The sequence below is a fragment of the Dreissena polymorpha genome, chromosome 7, assembly GCF_020536995.1.
Source record: "Dreissena polymorpha isolate Duluth1 chromosome 7, UMN_Dpol_1.0, whole genome shotgun sequence".
In the NCBI taxonomy this organism is placed as follows: domain Eukaryota; kingdom Metazoa; phylum Mollusca; class Bivalvia; order Myida; family Dreissenidae; genus Dreissena; species Dreissena polymorpha.
The window spans coordinates 108,689,285-108,709,643 of NC_068361.1; the positions used below are offsets into that span (position 1 = coordinate 108,689,285).

The 20,359-nt window shown below is 35.2% G+C and overlaps 1 pseudogene; it reads right to left on the bottom strand.

Annotated features, from left to right (window-relative positions):
- Positions 1 to 326: 326 nt before the first annotated feature.
- Positions 327 to 18,576, bottom strand: LOC127840020 (guanine nucleotide-binding protein-like 1; annotated as a pseudogene).
- Between the last annotated feature and the right edge of the window lie 1,783 nt (positions 18,577 to 20,359).

Here is a 20,359-nt window from a genome sequence, read left to right on the forward strand (position 1 = left end):
TACACAGTCAAAACTTGCAGACAACGGAAAAAAGAACTCAAATAGATCATGGGATGTTCTATACATGAAATTTAGTAACTTCTTGACTGACTGATCAGAACTCTTGTACCATCACCATCAAGAACGATCCTCGCTAGGTCAGATAGGTGTTTTGCTAACAACACGCACTCATCCTTACAAGATACCTCTTTATTGTGAAAATTGAATCACAAAAAACAACAACCAATAAGTGATCAATCCCTGTAAAAGACAGAAACCCAATTGGATCCTAATAACTTTGCTTTTCACATGCACACAGACACATTATTTAAACATAGTACAATACTTCAATCATCACTTCTCAAAAGGGCAAATGGATTGGAAGACACGAAATTGCCTCCCCTGCCTTTGTGTGGTCCCCCCTCCTCATCTGACTCTTCATTCTCCTCCTCATCAGAGCATGACTCGGCAACTTCTTCTTCCGAGTCGGCAGAGACTTGCGTTCGTTTTGTGTATTTGCTTTGCAAATCAACAAAAGCTTCCGTGTCACCGTGTTCTGACCACATCTCTATAAGCGAAAAAAAAAACACAACACAGTTGAATTTAAAGTGGCCAAAGCCTTTACAGAACAATGTCAAACACATGCTGACATAATTCTGAAAATATTTTAACAATCTTAATACATGAATTTAACAAGAGCTGTCTAAAGACTTTCCTGTTTGTTCTCAGAGTTTCAGGGTGCTTTATGAATAAATCAAACTGCATCAGCGTTTTTTTGCCCGATTTTATATCCGAAATTCGGCTATGTTACCAATCTCAAAACGTATACCTTTTCCTCATAATTCGGCAAAAAATTCCAAATTTAAAAAAAAATCAATTTTAATTCAATTACATCTAACAAAGTGTTATATAAATTTGTTCTTTAAATTTGAATGATTATTAAGAGTTATATCAAATTTAGTATTTCCCTAATCAGTGGACTTTCCGTGTGAAAAAAAGGCTAATGAATTTATTTTCCCAATTTCATGAAAATGCCGATAAAATTCCAAATTCCAAAGCCATTGGCTATCTTCCGAAAAAGTGGTAAAAAACTGTGTATAGAAGGTGCCAAATAACATAACAAGTTATTATTTGCTATCAAGTTATTAAGCATGTTAATAACGTTCAACAAGACCTGCATTTGTGAAACACAATGCATCCTACTGCCCTTTGAAGCCACACAGCAGCTGTTCAAAAGAAATTTTTCAAGTTCAACTTCGCCAAAATCAATTGACGGAAACAAAACTGACATTTCATCTGTTAGTCATGTAGGTAGACTCACAAACCAAAAATCAGTTTTATATCTGAAAGCCTTGCAAAACTCCGGCAAAAGGTTATTTAATTTTGTTTATGTCCAAGGCCTATAACTTCGCCAAAAAAATCCCTGGACCAGAACTCAACTCATACTTCATCTGTATGTAATTGCGGTTAACTTACCTAACACAAATTAAAATGCAAATAATTCTTCGACATCTAGAAACAGATACGTTGAGACAACCTAAGCTAGGTCGGAACAGAAGGTATTATGTATACATTTTCAACACAATAGCTCCTTATTGGAATAATGTGTGTCTCATTTATCTATATTTAGTTACGGCGACCTTGAACCCATCTGAAATCCCAAATGAAGTTTAATTGAACAAATGTATGTTTGAAGTTTCATGGTAATATTTCAATACATTCTGAGTAATGACGCGGAATCCATTTTGATACTTAAAGACACATGGACCTTGATCTCCTTTTCGCCACATGCACTTAGCAAGGTCCTGGTACTAGGTATCTAATTATAAAGTGTAATTACAAAAATTATTTTGATCTTTATCTATTGACTAGAAACCTTTTTTTACATAAAGTAACTATGAGTTTGACCCCCATTCACTCATAATGCAATCCCAAACTTTGTCTGGATAAAACGTATTGATGTAGGAAAATTTATTACAACTAGTTAATTTGTTATAGAGAATATAAGCACATTTTTGGGGAGATATATTAAGTTACTTAACCTTCCAAAAAAAAAAAGCTAAACAAGGGCTGTCGGAAGACAGCACGCTCGACTATTCGAGTGCTTGACAGTATAACGTAAGCCATCATGGGGAAATTGTTCATATTTAATAAGGTCAAGGTAATATAGTCATAATCTTAGTGGAAAAGGACCATTATTGAAACATATTGATCGCTTATGTTTTAAAGAAGTTGTATTTTATAGACGATTCTGAGTTCAGGTATATTTTCCACAATCTACTGAACATGTGTAAAGACATAAATCAAAGTAATAAGATTTTATTTCAAGTTTGATAGCAATAGCTTGGGTGGGATGGTCCTTCAAAAATGAAATAAATAAATATTTGTGTTTTTTTACCATGTTAAAAAATCTATTTTGAGGAAGGGGTTGAAGAGGGGGGTATAATGTGGAGGAGTGGCCATTTATTAGATTATCTTTCAAAAATAAGAACACAAAAGGAGATTTTTTGGGGGGTGGGGGATTCTGGTGGGGGGCGTGGGGGATGGTTTGGGTGGAGTCCTCCATTGTAATATGTCAGGTAAGTGTTGTTCTAGTATAAATCAAATCTGGTCATAAATAAAGAAGTAATGGGAATTTAAGCAAAATTTATTAAATCGACCTTGAGAGTCAAGGTCATTCAAAGGTCAAGGTAATATTCAACTTGCCAGGAACAGTACCCTCATAATGATAAGAAAGTATTTGAAGTTTGAAAGCAATAGCGTTGATACTTTAAAAGTAAAGTGGATCTAAACAAAAAATAAAAAAAAAATATTCAAAGTGACTAAGTCAAAAAAGGGCCATAATTCCGTTAAAATGCCAACAAGAATTATGCAAGTTTTCCTGTACAGTCCCCTTATGATAGTTAGTGAGTGGTCCAAGTCTGAAAGCAATTATAGCTATGATAATTTAGGAGTAAAATGGACCAACACACAAAACCTAACCAAATGTTCAATTATCTAAGTATAAAAGGGGCCATTATTCTGTCAAAATGCCAATAAGAGTAACATAACTTTGCCTGCAAAGTCCCCTTATTAAAGTTAGTAAGTGTTGCAAGTATGAAAGCAATAGCTTTGATACTTTAGGAAAAAAGTGGACCTAAGCACAAAACTAAACTTTTTTTTTTAAGTGAAAAAAGGGCAATAATCCTTACCAAATACTTGATACAGTTGTCTGATCTTGTTTTTAGATTGGGGTCATGCTGGTAAAAAAGTATGCAAAATATGAAAGCAATATGTCAAGGGACAAAGACAATATTTGAGGTTGTAAGCAAACTTTAACAAAGAGTTATCAATAATATGCATATTCTAAGTGATAAAGGGCCATAATTCTTACAAAATGCTTAATACAGTTGTCTGCTGTTGTTTATAAATTGGGGTCATGTTGGTAAAGAAGTATGCAAAATATAAAAGCAATATGACAAGGGTCATGTTTGAGGTGGTACCCAAACATTCCAACGCTCACGGTAACGCCAACGCCCAGGTGAGTAGTAAAGCTCCACTATATATAAATAAATTAATAAATAAATATATATATATATATACATGTATATAGTCGAGCTAAAAACCTTTCACTGATAACAAGTGGCTACAGAAACAATTAGGTAAGCCATGCATTTATAGATCCAAGCAAGTAGGCAACATATACCAAGATATAATACCATCCCAAACTGACGTTGTGCCATGAATTGATCAGCCATATAATCTGCCACATAATCATATCGAAGCATACAGTCTATAACATGTTCTCACATGTAAACCATGACATGCAAACATGGGTGATATGCCAGCATAGCATAGCTCTAGACTCGCCTGCGCATTCTTGGTATTGTAAGCACACCAGACTGCGCTTATGTGCTGGCTGGTCTTAAGCGTCACTGGCGGTTTATTGTATAAGGCATAAGCAACGCTCCCCATATTTCCACCCAAAACAGACCTTTCTTCTTCGTGTATCCCGGACGAAACAGGCACAGACACAGCTTGCCCTCTACAGCAAGCCTCAGCAGGTTATTGGCTCCCCGATTGCCGTCCAGTCTGGCTGCATTCGCTGTATAGAACCCACGCTGCTCCGCCCAGGCTGGAAAAATACATACATGTGTTGTTTTTTTCCCCATAACATTTAACGTGGTTAATATATGATTAAATGCACTGTATCAAGTGTGTCCATTGCCCAACATTTTAAATCTGGAATATTTAGCCAAGGGTCTGGAACCTTAGGTCTCCAAAGGGTGAAACAAGGCACAGCCCCTATTGGCGCCCTAAGCCCTTGCTGATTGTTCTTTTTATATTCTAGTTGCAATGTCTGTTTTAGTACTTTTGTTTTGCACTTAAATAAACAAGAGATTGCCAAGCAATATGGTCCCCTACCGGTGAAACTCCACCATTGTCAGTATTTTTATATATATATATTTGTTGCCATAGCAACCAGAATTCTTGACGTAGGAACAAAATGAAATGATGTGCATAATCCCCATATTGCAATCTATCCATGTTTCAAATTTCATGAAAAATTATGAAGAACTTTTAAAGTTAACGCAGGATCCAGAAAAGTGTGACAGACAGACAGACAGACTGACAGACAGACAGACAGACAGACAGACAGACAGACAGAGAGCAAACCGGTAGGGGACAATAAATCCCTACCCCTAAAAAAACTTTGGTTTCTGTGTTCTCAAACTTGACCATGGATAGTTAAAATTCAGATTTCATTAGTAATTCAGAAATTTGCGGGAATAAAAAGAGTGTTTTACATATATAAAGACATACAAGCATTTTAACCCTTTCCCTCTCAGAAGCAAAGTGAAAATGTCTAAACACCATAAAACCAGAACAGCCTGCAAGTAACTTACAGTCTGTTCATGTTTTAAGCTGTTTGTTTCTCATCAGTATATAAAGTTTGGAGATGAGGCTTTAAAAACCTGAATCTAGTAACAAAGATCTTAAATATAATTTTCTAAGGGACTACAAATGCGTGAAAATACGTATATTAGTGTTAAAGGGTTAAGGTTCATTTTAATCAATTAAGATACGTTGAAGTAGTTCACTCCAAAAACAGCGACAAACAGACCAACAAAAGATGCCAGCACATACTTGTCTTACTCCAAAATTAAAAATAATTAGCCAATATCTACAAATAAGGAAATTTCGACTTGGCTACAATTGTTTCTTCATAATTAACCATAATATGTCCAAAACAAAAATAGCTAATTTGGCTAAAGAAAATTCTGAGGAGGAGAAAGCTTCGACATGCATTCACAGACGTCCAGTGGGGTCCACTTGTGATTGCGGGGGTCTGCATCCTCGTCCACGGGTTTCAGCGTGAGCAGTTTGGAAGGTCCAGGCGCTGGGCCAGATATCCAACAACAGAGACGGGCCCCCTCACCTGGGCAATAGGGAATATCCCTCCCAGGATTTGAAATCATGTAATGACATGAGCAATTACAAGTTATAGTCCAGTTTAAGACCATATAAATAATAACCATAAAAATAGTCATAGGTGAAGTGGCTTATTAGATATGGCTTCCACCTACCAACTGGGAGGTCGCCGGATTGATCCCCACCGTGTAAGCCTTCTGTAGATCTGCCCCCCCCCCTATTTTTTAAAAAATAAACCAAGTACTGGTTCTACCCTAGGTGTGGACTTTAGATAGTTTCTAACAGGATTTGAAAATGGTTAATTGATGAAAACAAGTGTTATTACATAAAAATAGTACATGAACATTGTACATTGAGAAATATAGGGTCAATAATAATGGACAACGCTCGATAAAAGTATGCAACATGATGTTGAAATAAGACCATGACAATCAATATTTGTGTTTGTCTGAAACGGTTCTCAGAAGCACGGAGAATTCTATTCAAACGTACCTGCAAGTTTTTGTCGATCTTGTACGGAAACACAAGACCAGGGCAGTCACACAGACGTACAGTAGGAGTGAGGAGTATTGTCTGGAAGTGTTTGGTGTGACCTAGAGTCTTGGGTACACTTACAACCTGCAAGCAACGATTATGTGTAAAGTCAGCTGTTTGTTTAAAAAAATAATAATAATTTGGCAATAATAGACTAAAACCTGTGTTTGTGAAATACCCTCACGCCTCCCCCGACTGCGCTTTGAAACTTTACGATAGCTATTTTAGTGAAAGTTATTAAGTCTAAGGCACATAAATCGCAAAAAAAATCTATGGATCTGAACAAAACTCACTTCAGCGGTAAGTCATGTAGGTAACCTCACATACAAAAATCAGCTTAACTCATTTATGCCTAGCGTCTAGAAAAAAGGCCTTGGCAAATAGCGTAGACCCAGATGAGACGCGGCATGATGCAGCTCTAATCAGGGTCTGCGCTTTTTGCTTAACGGGATTTCTGTAAGAAATATTCTAAATACAGAAATAAATATACTAGACATCCCTAATTTTGGAAATAATTGATCCAATTATGAAGGATGGGAGAGTCCATAGGGCATAAATGGGTAAATATTTGAAAGCATTCTGTAAAAAAACTCCTGAAAACTGTTATTAAAGAGTCCAAGGCCCAATTCTTTGCCAAAAATCAATTGACAGGAACGAAACTCACATTTCACTTGAAAGACATTTAGGTAGACTCACATACTAAAATCAGCTAAATATCTGAAAGTGTTGCCTAAAATACCTCTTAAAAAGGTTATTAAAGAGAAAATATCAAAGTCAAAAGGCTCTTAACTTTGCCAAAAATTAATGGAATGGAAACAAAACGCACACTTTATCTGTAAGCTATTTAGGTAGACTTACATAATTTAATTAGTTAAATATCAGAAAGCGATGCGCAAAAAACCCTTAAGAAAACGTAAATTTTTAAAGTCCAAGGCCCATATCTTCGCAGAAAATCAATAGACCATGTCTGAAATTGTCTCGTAATAAATATCCGGAAAATAGAAAATTTCTAAGTCCAATGCCCATACATTTGGCAAAAAATCAATAGACAGGAACGAAACACACACTGCATCTGTTTTCAAGTCACGTAGGTAGACTCACATACCAAAATCAGCTCAATATCTGAAAGAGTTGCGAAAAAAAGCTCTGGAAAACTGTTTATTCAGAGAAAGTCCAAGGCCCATAACTTCGCCAAAAATCAATGGACGGGAATGAAAACCACACTTTATTAGGAATCTTGCAGGAAGACTCATATAACAAAATCAGCACAATATCTTATAGGGTTGCTTAAAAAAAGGAAAACTGAAATTTTCGAGTCTAAGAAGGCCAAAAATCAATAAACCTTTACAAAACTCACACTTCAATTTTTACGTCAATTAGGTAGCCTCACGTCCCGAAAATCAGCTCAATATCTGAAAGTGTTGCGTAAAAAACCTCTGGAAAAAAGAAAATATGTCAGTACAAGGCAAATTACTTGGCCTAAAATCAATGGACCGGAACAAAACGTACACTTTATCTGTAAGTCAAATAGGTACAATCACATACCAAAAACAAAAATAAGATCAATATTTGAAAGTGTTGCATAAAAAACCTCCGGAAAAATGTTATTGTAGAGAAAATTTCAAAGTCCAAGGCCCATTACTTAGCCAAAAATAAATGGAACGGAACAAAACTTGCATTTCATCTGAAGGTCTTTAGGTAGTCTCACATACCGAAATTTAGCACAATAGCAGAGAGCGTTGCGTAAAAAACTTCAGGAAACATATGCCGGGTGTACAGATGTGGCTGCTATATGCCACACCTACCGGGGTTCAACATTTTTTAACAGTTGTTACATCAACTATTAATGTTAATTTCTTACATGTGAGTAATTCAGGATACTTGTTTTATTGTACCACACGTGACTTACACGCATTAAATCTTCATAAAAATAATCAATGTAATATGCCACAAACTTGCCATCGCCCAACAGATTTTTAGCAAATCTAAACCAACAACCGCAGTTGCTAAAATTCACAAGCTTTTAAAAATGTTTACATTGGTATCGCATTTCAATTAAAACAAATATAATACCAATCTTAGTTATTGTGAGAAAAGTGGGACGTTTTCAAAGTTAAGATTAAAAAACTATACAAAAGAAAGTCTCTCGTGTGATTACTGCGCTGTATGGTTATTTACCTGTTTACCCATCAAGCCATTGATAACTGAAGATTTGCCAACATTCGGGAAACCTACAAAGTACAAACATCGTCGTTAAAGCAATGTCCTGTCCTGAGCAATATGCATAAACATTAAAACAAATATTATAAATTTAGAGAATATATATTTATTCTCTACATATTGCTTTACCTCTTTTTTTAAGAACCTAAAGAAGATGCAAACAAGAAACTTAATTCAAGAAAATACTATAACCCCAGTGGAAGCTTTGTCATTATTAATTATTCGGCCCATTTAAAGAAGTCTTTGCCTAGGAGTTAATTTCATGAACAAAATGAGGTTACATGATGTACATGTATTGATATTATTCAGTGACATCATCAATTCCAGTACGAAATCTTGAAGAACACATTATTGATGTCAGACAAAACATGTCATTATAGGTTAACAAACAATTTGGATCTTCTGAATTACTCTTAGTCCAAAGGCTGGTCATTTCAAAGTCAAAAACTGTCAGGAGATATGTGTGTGTGTTGATACAGATAGTGTTCAAAGACGTCATCCATGTAAGTATCAAAACTTTGGAGGAAGAATTATTGAATGTTGGACAAAAGCTGTAATTTTGGGTTAAACTGATTCTAAAGGACGGATGGATGAATTGCTATATGCCTCGTTACAGCTCTTGATGCTGGGGGAATAAACATTTAATACATAAAATTTAATAAGATATGTTGAGTGGGAGGAAATTTCTACTCGTAATAGTTTCTGAGAAATGCTCAAGACAAGGCATTCAACATCAGGACACACTGCCAGAATGAGAAACCAGTGTACCCTCCTCATTAAAACTCTGTTGTGCAGAGAGGGAGGGTGTATACCTATCAGTTCAACTAATCTACATGAGACACTGATGCTTCCACAAAGCATGAATAGACAAAAAACACTTTTATGAAGAGCAGTAGACAATAGTTTTTGCCTGACACACACGCTAATGGTGTAATTCCCCCTTTATCGTAGAGAGATAGAAACAAATTCCAATCACCAACACAGCCGATTGTCAACACCCCGTTACTGAAAGCGTCATGTCTGGTGAGACCCTCCCCCGATCTGTTTGCTTCATCACCAACAGCAGCGTCATCAATCGTTTCCACTTCTTCGTCATCATCATCATCTTTATCGCTGTCGCGTCCATCATCATCAGCAATCTCAGTCTGGTCAGCTTCTATCTTGTTCTCCCAACTCGTCAAGTCCACTGGTATTCAAACAATTCTCTCAAAACATGTTGGACGCACTCCGGGAAAACGCGGCAAAATGCATGTGCGTAATGTGTCGTCTTAGATTATCCTGTGCAGTCCGTACAGGCTAATCAGAGATCACACGTTGCGCTTAAGTGGAATTTCGGTTTAAAGAAGTCTTTTTGAAAAGAAAATCCAGTAAGGGTTAAATGTTCTTTCTGAGTAGCCTGTGTGGATATTCACTTGCGAATCTAGACGACACTTTGCGCACATGCATTTAGCCCTGTTATCCTAAAGCGAGGATTTCATTTTGCAATTCATGTATACGAATTTTCCCAAATTATTGAATAAAGTATCATTTAAGCAGTATCACTAGTATTTACTCCTTATTTACTTATTAAGATTAATTGCAGTCTTGTTTAAAGCCAAAACAGTTGCAGTTTAAATGTGCACAATGTTCAGGCCAGGTAAATGAGAACAAAAAAAAATAAAACAGATTTAACAGTAAACAAATAATAGCAAACTGTAAGTCTTCAAGATATCTTTGTATGAAATCCTTTTTTACATCATCAAATACAGACACATATAGGCTATATTAAGTAAACTTATACAAAGAAGAAAAATACACTTGCATTATGCAAGGTTTTAAATCAAGCAAATTTTGGATTTGTTATTTCCTATAATATACTTCTATATAAAATGTTATGTTTTTTTATGGGCAATTTTCCCACAGAGATGTTCTGTGACATTTCCACAACAATCTTCTTACATATCTCATGTTTAGTTAGCTTTCCCATTAACAATATTGCAACAGATATGTTCTGTAACTTTTTCATAAATTAAATGTTACAGATTTGTTCTTAAACTTGCCCATCAAGAATATTCTGACATTTTTTCTGTAACCTTTTACATAAAAAAATGTTCTGTAACCTTTGCCTCCAACAATTGTCAGATCGGAAAGTTTTGTAACCATTTCCACTGGTCATGTGCAGAAACTTATGCAAATCAACCCTTTTTCACTGACCATGTTCTAAGAGATATGCTATGCAACCCTTTTTCACTGACCATGTTCTAAGAGATATGCTATGCAACCCTTTTCATTTAACATGTTCTGACTGATATGTTCTGTAAACGTTTCTACAATGTGGTGAAAGGTATATTTTGTTATCTTCTCCATTGCCCATGTTCTGACAGATATATTACCCTTAACCCTCCATAATGTTTTGAAAGAAATGTAAGGTGACATTTGTATCGACAATTAAGAGACATGCATATAAGGTATTTCCACGGACCATGTTCTGACACATTTGACACTTACCAAATTGCGACACATGCATCCTTATCTTTTGCACCTACAATATTCTAACAGAGTTGTAGTAGCTCTTTTGGCCCCATGGCTTTGGCCCTCCTTCGCTTCTCGAAAACAGCTTCAATGTAAGAAAGAACAAATATTTGACTGTTAAATAAAATGAAAACATGTAACTGCTAGTCAAAATTGACTATGGCTGCTTAATGAAAATAAGCCTCAAGATCCTTTTTTATGATGAAATGTTTGTAAAATATGAGGAAATTATTATTGTTCACTGTGCCTTAATAGCAAACATCCTTTAATGCTGAAATAATCAAAATGGAGAACAACATCAGCTATAACTAGAGGTTTGTCACATGCAATACTAAAACTCACCAGTGATTTTTTTCATTCAAATTTCGGTCCGGTAGGGGGACCCATTTCCAATGAAAACAAGTATATATTTTTCCCAAATGGGACCCCAAAATTCCCAATTGAAGTTTACGAAAAACACACATACCGGGTATTTGTTCTCAACATTGAGTTCATCTATCCAGTTTAATCTTAGTTAACGTAATATTGAAATAAGTTTATTCTCAATTTTAAAGTATTTTAAGCAAAAAAACAAAAATACTAAATTTCTCAATTTATGTCAAAACGACGCGATTTTTCCCAATCCAAAGGGACCCATCCTATCCTCATTCCCTAAATGGTGAAAAAAAAACACTGCACCCAAACCACTTTGTCAGCTTTGTTCAAGAACAAACAACTAAGTAAATGTATTTATCAGTCAGAATGAAAAAGTGTCTTGCACATCTACACTTCATGCTGTTGATATGTTTCCAGTTTCAATTTATAATCCTATACACCCATTTCCTGACAGGTTTGAACAAATATGTCCAGCCAAACTCCAGTATGATTGCACTGGTGCATTACATTGTTATACAATTTATGTAAAAATGCTAATGACCGTTACCGAGAATAAATATTGTAACCTATCGTACCGAAGTCCAAATCTATCTCATAACACTATCATAAATATGTGATACTGATTGTTGAATAATTTCCTTTACCACTTAGATACGAATTTTGACCCATTTGTAGTCCTTTAGAAAGTTACATTAAATTAAATACCTTTCTTACTAAATTCAAGTTTTAAGGGTTTCATTTCCAACCCTTTGTTACTGATGAGTAGCAAACAGAATAAAACCTAAACAGACTGCGAGATTCTTGCAGGCTGCTCTAGTTTTAAGCTGGTTGCAAAAGCCATTTTCACATTGCTTCTTATTGGGGAAGAGATAATACAGGGAATTGAAAGTAAATCAGTGACAGCGTACTTTTCCCGAGGGCTCCAGTCATAACCCCGAGCTCCTCTTTGCTTTTTGGAAAAGAAGAAAAGCAGACAACATCGACCAATGGGAATCGTTGTTTGAAATACTGCTGCCAGGCAACCACCAATGGCGGTTGGACCAGATCCACCTTGTTCAGAACAACAATGGCTTACTTCTTGAGGTCATGGGTTATGTGTCTGTACAAGGCCGGCGGGAATTGAATGGCTTGTGAAAAAAAAAGTTCAACACAATCAAAATATTATGAAGCCATGTGTTCATTAATTTTGCTTTAAAAAGGAACACACAGGATCATGGATTGGGTAGGGGGATGAATGCCTGTAAAAAGTGACAAAATATAATGAATAAAGCATGGAAGGCACTGCAGTTGTTCTCTGTAACACAGAGAATAACTAAGTATTTTAATATTTAACTGCAACACAAATTAATGCAAACCTAATGAAAAAAATAACAACACCATAGCAAAATATTTTGTAACTCATTTGCTAGGTAACGAATGCCACTAAAGAGACAATACACTAAAAATAAGTAATCACTTTAAATCAACACTTTGGCGCGTCAATGTTTGTAATTTTTGGTTAAGTGAGTTGGACTTACTTAACAAGGGCAAAAGCAAATTGATCTAAAGTCACACATTTATACTTATTACAATAAGCAATTTCATCATGTGTAATTTTCAAACAAGAGGGTCTGAGAGTCAAAAGGTCGATCACCTGAGATACAAAGGATCTGACCTGTTCCGTGCAGCCCAAGATATCATTAGAACAAATAATCTGACCAAGTTTAATGAAGAGTGAACTTTAAATGTAACTTTCAGAGTGCTTACAAGGTTTTACTACAGCCATATAAGAATAAATGGCGTCCATGTTTTTCAACACATGACCAGAAACTTTTTCGAACTCATCCAATACATCATTAAAACAAAGCTTCTGACCAATTTTCATGAAGATTGGACAATAAATGTGACTTTAAGAGTGTAAAAAAGTTTTTAATATAGCCATATAAGTAAAAATGCACTGCTCCATGGTGGCCATGTTTTTCAACCAACTGGAACCATTTTCGAACTCGTCCAAGATATGATTGCAACAAATCTTCTTACCAAGTTTCATGAACATCGGACAATAAATGTGGCCTCTAGCGTGTTTACATAGTTTTACTATCTGGCAGCCATGTTTTTCAAGCAACCGCAACCATTTTTTAACTCTTCCAAGATATAATTGGGACAAATATTCTGACCAAGATTCATGATGATCGGACAATAAATTTGGCCTCTACAGTGCTAACAAGGTTTTACTTTAGCCGTATAAGGAAATATGCTAGCCCCCTGTCGGCCATGTTTTTAAACCAAGGGAAACATTCTTGAATTTGCCCAAGACATCATTTGCACAAATCTTCTGACCACATTTCTTGAAGATCGGACAATAAATGTAGCCTCTAGAGTGTTAATAAGGCAAATATTGACGCCGCACAATACACTTCGGACAAAAGACTATCACAAAAGCTCACCATTAGCACATTTAGCTCTGGTGAGCTAAAAAAAAGCGTGTGTATTAACAGAAAGAACAAACGTTAACAACTACAAAGCAGTTATTTCCGTTGATTAAATTAACAATTATTAAACTTGAAAGCATATTCTCCATCTTTACAAACAAAAGTCGATATTTAGGCTAGATTCTGCAGAACTGGTTTATATTTGGTGCTCATTGTGGACAATCTTTAATTCATATAATCAAATCTGTGTCCATTTGACGATTAAATTCACCATAGCAACCATAATCCAATGGGTAACCATCGGAACTGAGCCCTGATAACTTTGCCTGGCCCATTAGAGTATTCATTAAGACTGAACACAGATCAACCCAGAAACTTTAAAAAAATGTCATACAAGTTTTAAGTAAATGTTGAATTCCAATTTTGGACAAAATATTATATCTAGTGGACTCACCCCCCCAGGTCTTAATGAACCCTTAAAGGCTTAATGCTGCCGAAACTTGGAAAAAAGTTGGTCCTGATTAAAGACATTGTTGAACTTTGGTAAAATGTGAAAGGTTAATTTAATCTGATGATTGTCAACCAATGGATAAAATATTAACATTAAGGATGCAATAAGAAAATCAATCAGACAAGCTCTTCAGATGACACTTTTGTTCTGAAAATGTATCCATGCTATTGGTTCTGAACATGTATCCATGTTTTTGGTTCTGAAAATGTTTCCATGCGCTTGGTTCTGAAAATATATCCATGCCCTTGGTTCTAAACAAGGATATCAGTAAAAATTGGATGCTCCCCAATGATGATTTGTTTATATATGGTTTAATTGTGTGGTAATAAGTGTGATCTTGAGAAAATCTATTATACACCTCAGTGACCTTGACCCCAGTGACCTTAAATCTCATCAAAAAGGTAGAGGTCAATGCAAGGTAACTACATCCCAAATATATAAGGGATCGATCTTATATTGAAGGCGTTATGTTAAATTGTAACCAAAGTGTGACATTGAGAAAATCTATCATAAGCCTCAGTGACCTTGACCTTGACCTAAGTAACCTCAAACCATATCAAAAGGTAGAGGTCTATGCAAGGTACCTACATGCTAAATATGTAAGAGAACGGTACAATATGGAAGGCGCTATGAGAACTGTAACAAAATTGTGACAGAAAAATCTATTATAAGCCTCGATGACCTTGACCCCAGTAACCTCAAACCTCATCAAAATGTAGAGATCCATGAAAGGTACCTACATGCCAAATATGTAAGAGATCGGAAAAATATTGAAGGTGCTTTGAGAAACTGTAACAAAATTGTGACGGAAAAAATCTATTATTAGCCTCAGTGACCTTGACCTTGACCCCAGTGACCTCAAACATCATCAAAAGGTAAAGGGCCGTGCAAGGTACCTACATGCCAAATATGTAAGAGCTCTGTTAAATATTGAAGGCGCTATGAGAAACGGTAACAAAAGTGTGACGTAAGTAAGTTAGGAACCCCAAACTGGCAACTGTATGCTCCCCATATATATATATGGGTAGCATAAAAAGAACCCATGCTCTTAGGTTCCGAAAATGTATCCATGCTCTTTGTTTTGAAAATGTATCCATGCTATTGGTTATGAAAATATATAAGTGCTCTTGGTACTGAAAATTTATCCATGCTCTTTGTTCTGAAAATGTATCCATGTCCTTGGTTCTGAAAATGTATCCATGCTTTTGGTTTTGACAATATATCCATGCTCTTGGTTCTAAACAAAGTATCCATGCTTTAAATTCTGAAAATGTATCCATGCATTGTTTTGAAAATGTATCCATGCTATTGGCTCTGAATATGTATTTATGTTCTTGGTTCTGAACATGTATCCATGCTCACAATTATTCCTCCCTACAGCTGCATGTAGTGTTTTTGTGTGTGCTGATATTTGGACCCTTTCAGGATCCCAAAACAGATATAGGTTTCCCAAATTACAGCCTAAAATTCCCAATTGAAGGTTAAAGAAATTGCAAACATTTTGTTCACTTCACAAGTGAAGCCTTACTACATTTATAATTAAAAAAAATGTGATTCTCAATTTTTTTACTTTTTTTTTCGCAAAGAAAAACACAACTCTAGTTTCCAAACTTTAGCAACTTTTTCCGACCTGAAGGACCCCAGCCCTTTTCCCAAAATACTAAAACATTACTGGTAGGAATCACATACCGGGTAGCGGATGTCAGCGATGACGAGAGCCACAACTGACGCCAGGTCTCGAGGTTGAGCTCGAAAAAACTGAGTCCCTCCTCCCCATGGTCGCTCAACAACTTCTCTACGTACTTCTGACAAATCCGACAAAATCATGATGCATGCCCGTAGAGCCTCATTACAGATTAGCCTGTGAAAATGCACAGGTTCATCAGGGATGACACTTTCTGCTTTTATTTTATCTTCAATTAAAAGAAAGTTGCTTCTAAGTGAAAATTAATTTAAGGGGAAAGTGTTGTCCCCTATTAGCCTGCGCAGATTTCAGGCTTATCTGTGACAACACTTTACGCACATGCATTAAGCCCCCTTCTCCCAGGGTGAGGCTCAATCAATGAAATCTAAACATAAACGATTTGTATTTTGCTGCATGCTGTATTTAAATTACAGTATTACCTTACAAGGTTTTTTTTCTCACCTTGTACAACATAAGAAAATTTAAACCTCTTCCCCATCAAAAGTATTTTTTAAATCATGCCATTTTCACTTATTTAAGAATTGTTTCTTCCCATAACCGATATGTAAGGGCAACCCATGCGAAAGACAAAAAATTCTTACCAGATTTTACCGGTCCTAGTTGTTCTTAAGGTAGCGCACCCGTTATGGGCACCTATCCAAATATAATCTAATCTATTATTTTCTTAATCAGCATCATTTCACTGAACTACATGCAAATTTTTAGGTAGGCTTTCCATGCTTTAAAAAAAAATATACTGATTTTTTCAAAACCACCCCCACACTCGGCTTTTGTCCAGTTTATGTGCACCCCTGGGGTATATGAAAGTTCTATAATTCATCTAGATTTCCAAATATAGGCATGCAGTTGGTGTGTACAGACGCAGTAAGGTGTTTAAAGTTTAAACAAGATTAAAAAAGTTTTCTTTTACAGGTATTTATTTTTTATAACTTGTTGTCTATGGAAGAGCGCCATGAAATGTAAGTGGTTTCAGGCCACGTAGAAATTGGTTTGGTTAAAAACAAAGTGTCATAAAATTCAAAATAGTATTATTTAAGTAATATTTTGAACTTAGTTTTTATAGATACACTATATACAGCAAAAATACCAAGAAATAGACAGATTAACCTTTTACTTTTTGAAATAAAAATAAAAATGCAACATGCATTGTTAGTATATTCAGCAGTAATTCACCCAATTTAGCCATAACGTTGTTTTAATTTAAATTATTGAAGAATGTGTATAAAAATTGCATCATATTTAACAATAAACATAGCTTATATGCCATATTAAATCAAATTACGTTAGAAAAGAAATAAAACGCGTCGCAAAAAATATACGTCGTCGGCAGGATTCGAACCTGCGCGTGAATATCCCAAAAGATTTGTTGTCTATCGCCTTAACCACTAGGCTACGGCACCTAATATTAGGCTCTTCAACCTTCGAAGAAATCGCGGGAAATCATTAGAGGCGCGCTACCTTAAACCAAACAATATAAAATACCGCTAAAGAGTTTATTTTTATTATTATGATGTTCACAATACAATATATTATATATTCAATATTCTTAATATTATATAATTACAATTTAACCGTTCTATGAAAACGTTGAGCTAAATGTGAAGAAAGCTGTGTGATTATTTTTAACATTACAAGTAATTTTAAATAGCGATGTAAAACACTAGTCCTCTCGGAGGGGGCTATCACGTGACGATCGAGGTGTCGATGTCCAAGTTGAAAAAGGTATTTTCGCCGTTTTATACCTTTATTACTGTTGTTTAAATTTAAAAAACCTTTCACCTTCCAGACATATTAGTAAGAAAGTGATTAGTGTTTATTTCGCATTAATATTCTTTTGATGTATCGACTTTACTCGCTACGAATGTTTTTAGCGGATGCTGTTATTTTGCAATCCCACTTCAGAAATGTATAGCAAGAAAAGTCAAGATATAGAGCGTTGAAACAGTTGCTTCTGCTACTGACTTCCGTATCAAATTTGACGCGAAACAGGCAACGGTCGTGCGTTTCCCCGCTTTTAATATAGGATCATCACAAGTATTAAAATCATTAAAATTCAATTCAACCACTCAAAAACTTGTTGTGTCACATTTGTCACGAAACAATGTGCAATATTTGACTGGTTCTAAGAACCACCAAAGATAGCCAGTTAGATTGGTTGGTAAAATCCGTTTTTTAAGTTAAATAATCTATTGAAGTAAAATAAATATAAACCAGTCTGTATTTTGTTTTTACATAATCCTAGTTTTGTATTCATGTTTAGCCAAAGTATTAGATATTGTTTTGTTTTTATCGGACACGAGGTCCGAGAGTTTCGAAAATATCATCACAGCAAATTTAATTGGATATGTCCGAGGTCCGACGTCTTTTGCATGAGTAGGTTAGGGCCTCTTTCCTGATTAAAAGACGAAAAGCCCTCTATACTAGTAGACAAGCATAAAACAAACGCATTGAATTATATGTATATATATATCTACATATTATAAGTCAGTAATTATATAACATTCGTATAAAAAAGCTTTCTTCTGTTTTGATGAATTTTTTTTCATAAAAAATTGAATAATGTATCATGTACATGTAGACATATTAAGACTAGGCCACAAGAACAAAATAGATATCAACCTAGCTCTAGGTAAACAAGGCTTAATGCATGTGCGATAAGTGTTGTCTGAGATTAGCTTGTGCAATCTTCACAGACTAATCAGACGTCCTACCAAAACTAGTTTTTTTCTCTATTTCCTTTAAACTGGGACGACACTTTTCGCACATGCATTAAGCCCTGTTTTCCCAAATCGAGGCCTTACCCTGAAGTATTTCTCCTCATTAGCCTCCACTTGTTGTTTGAATTGGGAGTAATACCAGGCCAGGCGTATGGGGATATCCATGGTCGTCTCCAGGTCTGCGTCAAAATCCACCTCCATCTCATGCAGCAAGATGAACAAGTGAGATCTTTAAGGTTGTTACGTGTTAATAGAGACCTTTATGGTTGTTACGTGTTCATTGAGAACTTTATGGTTGTTATGTGTTTATGGACAACTTTATAGTTGTCATGTGTTGACTGAGATCTTTATGGTGATATGTGTTAATTAAGAACTGAATGGTTGCTACATGTATGTGCTAATTGAGAACTGAATGGTTGTTATGTGTTAATTGAGAACTGTAAGGTTGTTATGTGTTAATCGAGAACTTTATATACTTGTTATGTGATAATTGAGATCTTAATAGTTGTTATGTGATATTTGATATCTTTATGGTTGTCATGTGTGTTAAAGGCCTTAATAGTTGTATCGTGTGTTATTTGAGACCTGCTTGGTTGTAATGTGTGTTAAGTGTTTTTCTCAGGAGGGACAAGGGGCATCGCGCGGTTTAGGCAAAAAGGGCTAAACATTCTGTAAAAACCTGGTTTGTGGAGGAACATTTGATCGCATCAGTGGCAACCGTGTCAAAAACATTAAAATATAAACACAAACTCTTAAGTGTACTTCGTGTGTTTAACTTACTTTAAGTAATAATATGATTATAGGTGCTACCTAATTTACGGGCAAAAGCTTTTTAAGTTTTTTTGATAACTATGTATTTTTAATAAATATATTGACATGATTGTGTTCAAAATATTATAATTGTTGCAATAATTAAGTAATGCATAAAAAAAATCAATCTTTAAACAAGTTACATGTTCCAAGCTTAAAGATCTAGCATCTTATATTTTTTTGTTTTCTAGCCACAGGAATTTATAGCTGGTTCGGTGTCTGTGGTATAGTGGATGGGGTGTCTGCTAACTGGCTTAGTCACTGGGAGGTCTCTGTATTGATCTCTTAAGTGGGAGCATTCTTTAGATAACCCTAAAGACATACTATGGCGTACCATTTGGGTTGAAAGTCAAGAAGACCTACAAGTTAAAAAGAAAAATGTACGTCAAAGTACAATAATTGTACGTCGACATAAATATAAAATACACTTCGAAGTATATATTTGTACGTCAAAGTACAATTTGTACTTCGACATACATGTTTGTACTTCGACGTACACATTTTTTGAACAGCCAATCAAAACACTAGTCTCTTGAGCCGCTTTTCCTTCAGATTTATTCATAATAAATGTTTAAAATCTCTTTTTTAATTGAGGACAAAATGAATAAAAATATCAGAATGGCAAAAAAACAACACATAGAAGTTTCAAGTATTTAATGCATTGAAATAGATTATATACAAATTTGAAGAAGATTCAATTGTTACCTTTTTTAAAATTAAAATTATTCAGCATATTGTGAGTATTTATTGATCATGCGGGGCGGAGTATCACGACCGTCCAGTGCATTACTGTGTAGGAAATTCCCAACGGTAACCAAACAGTTACCAAGCATTAACGGGATAAATAATGTATTATAACCTCTCCGTTGGTCGTATTTTGTGATAACCATAACTTGCATAAGTCAGAGGTTAATTCCGCCACGCTAGGTCAATAAATACGCACAATATCTATGAGTTAGCAGTCGATAGTCGCATAATTTGGTATAAATTATAATAATAATAATGTTTAATAAATACGCACAATATCTATGAGTAAGCGGTTAATAGTCGCATAATTTGGTATAAATAATAATAATACTTATGTTCAATGTCAAATATCTCTAAAAGCAACAGATATAAGGTGTATTCTGATTGGCTAACACTCAAGGATCGGTGAAAACTGTACGTCGAAGTA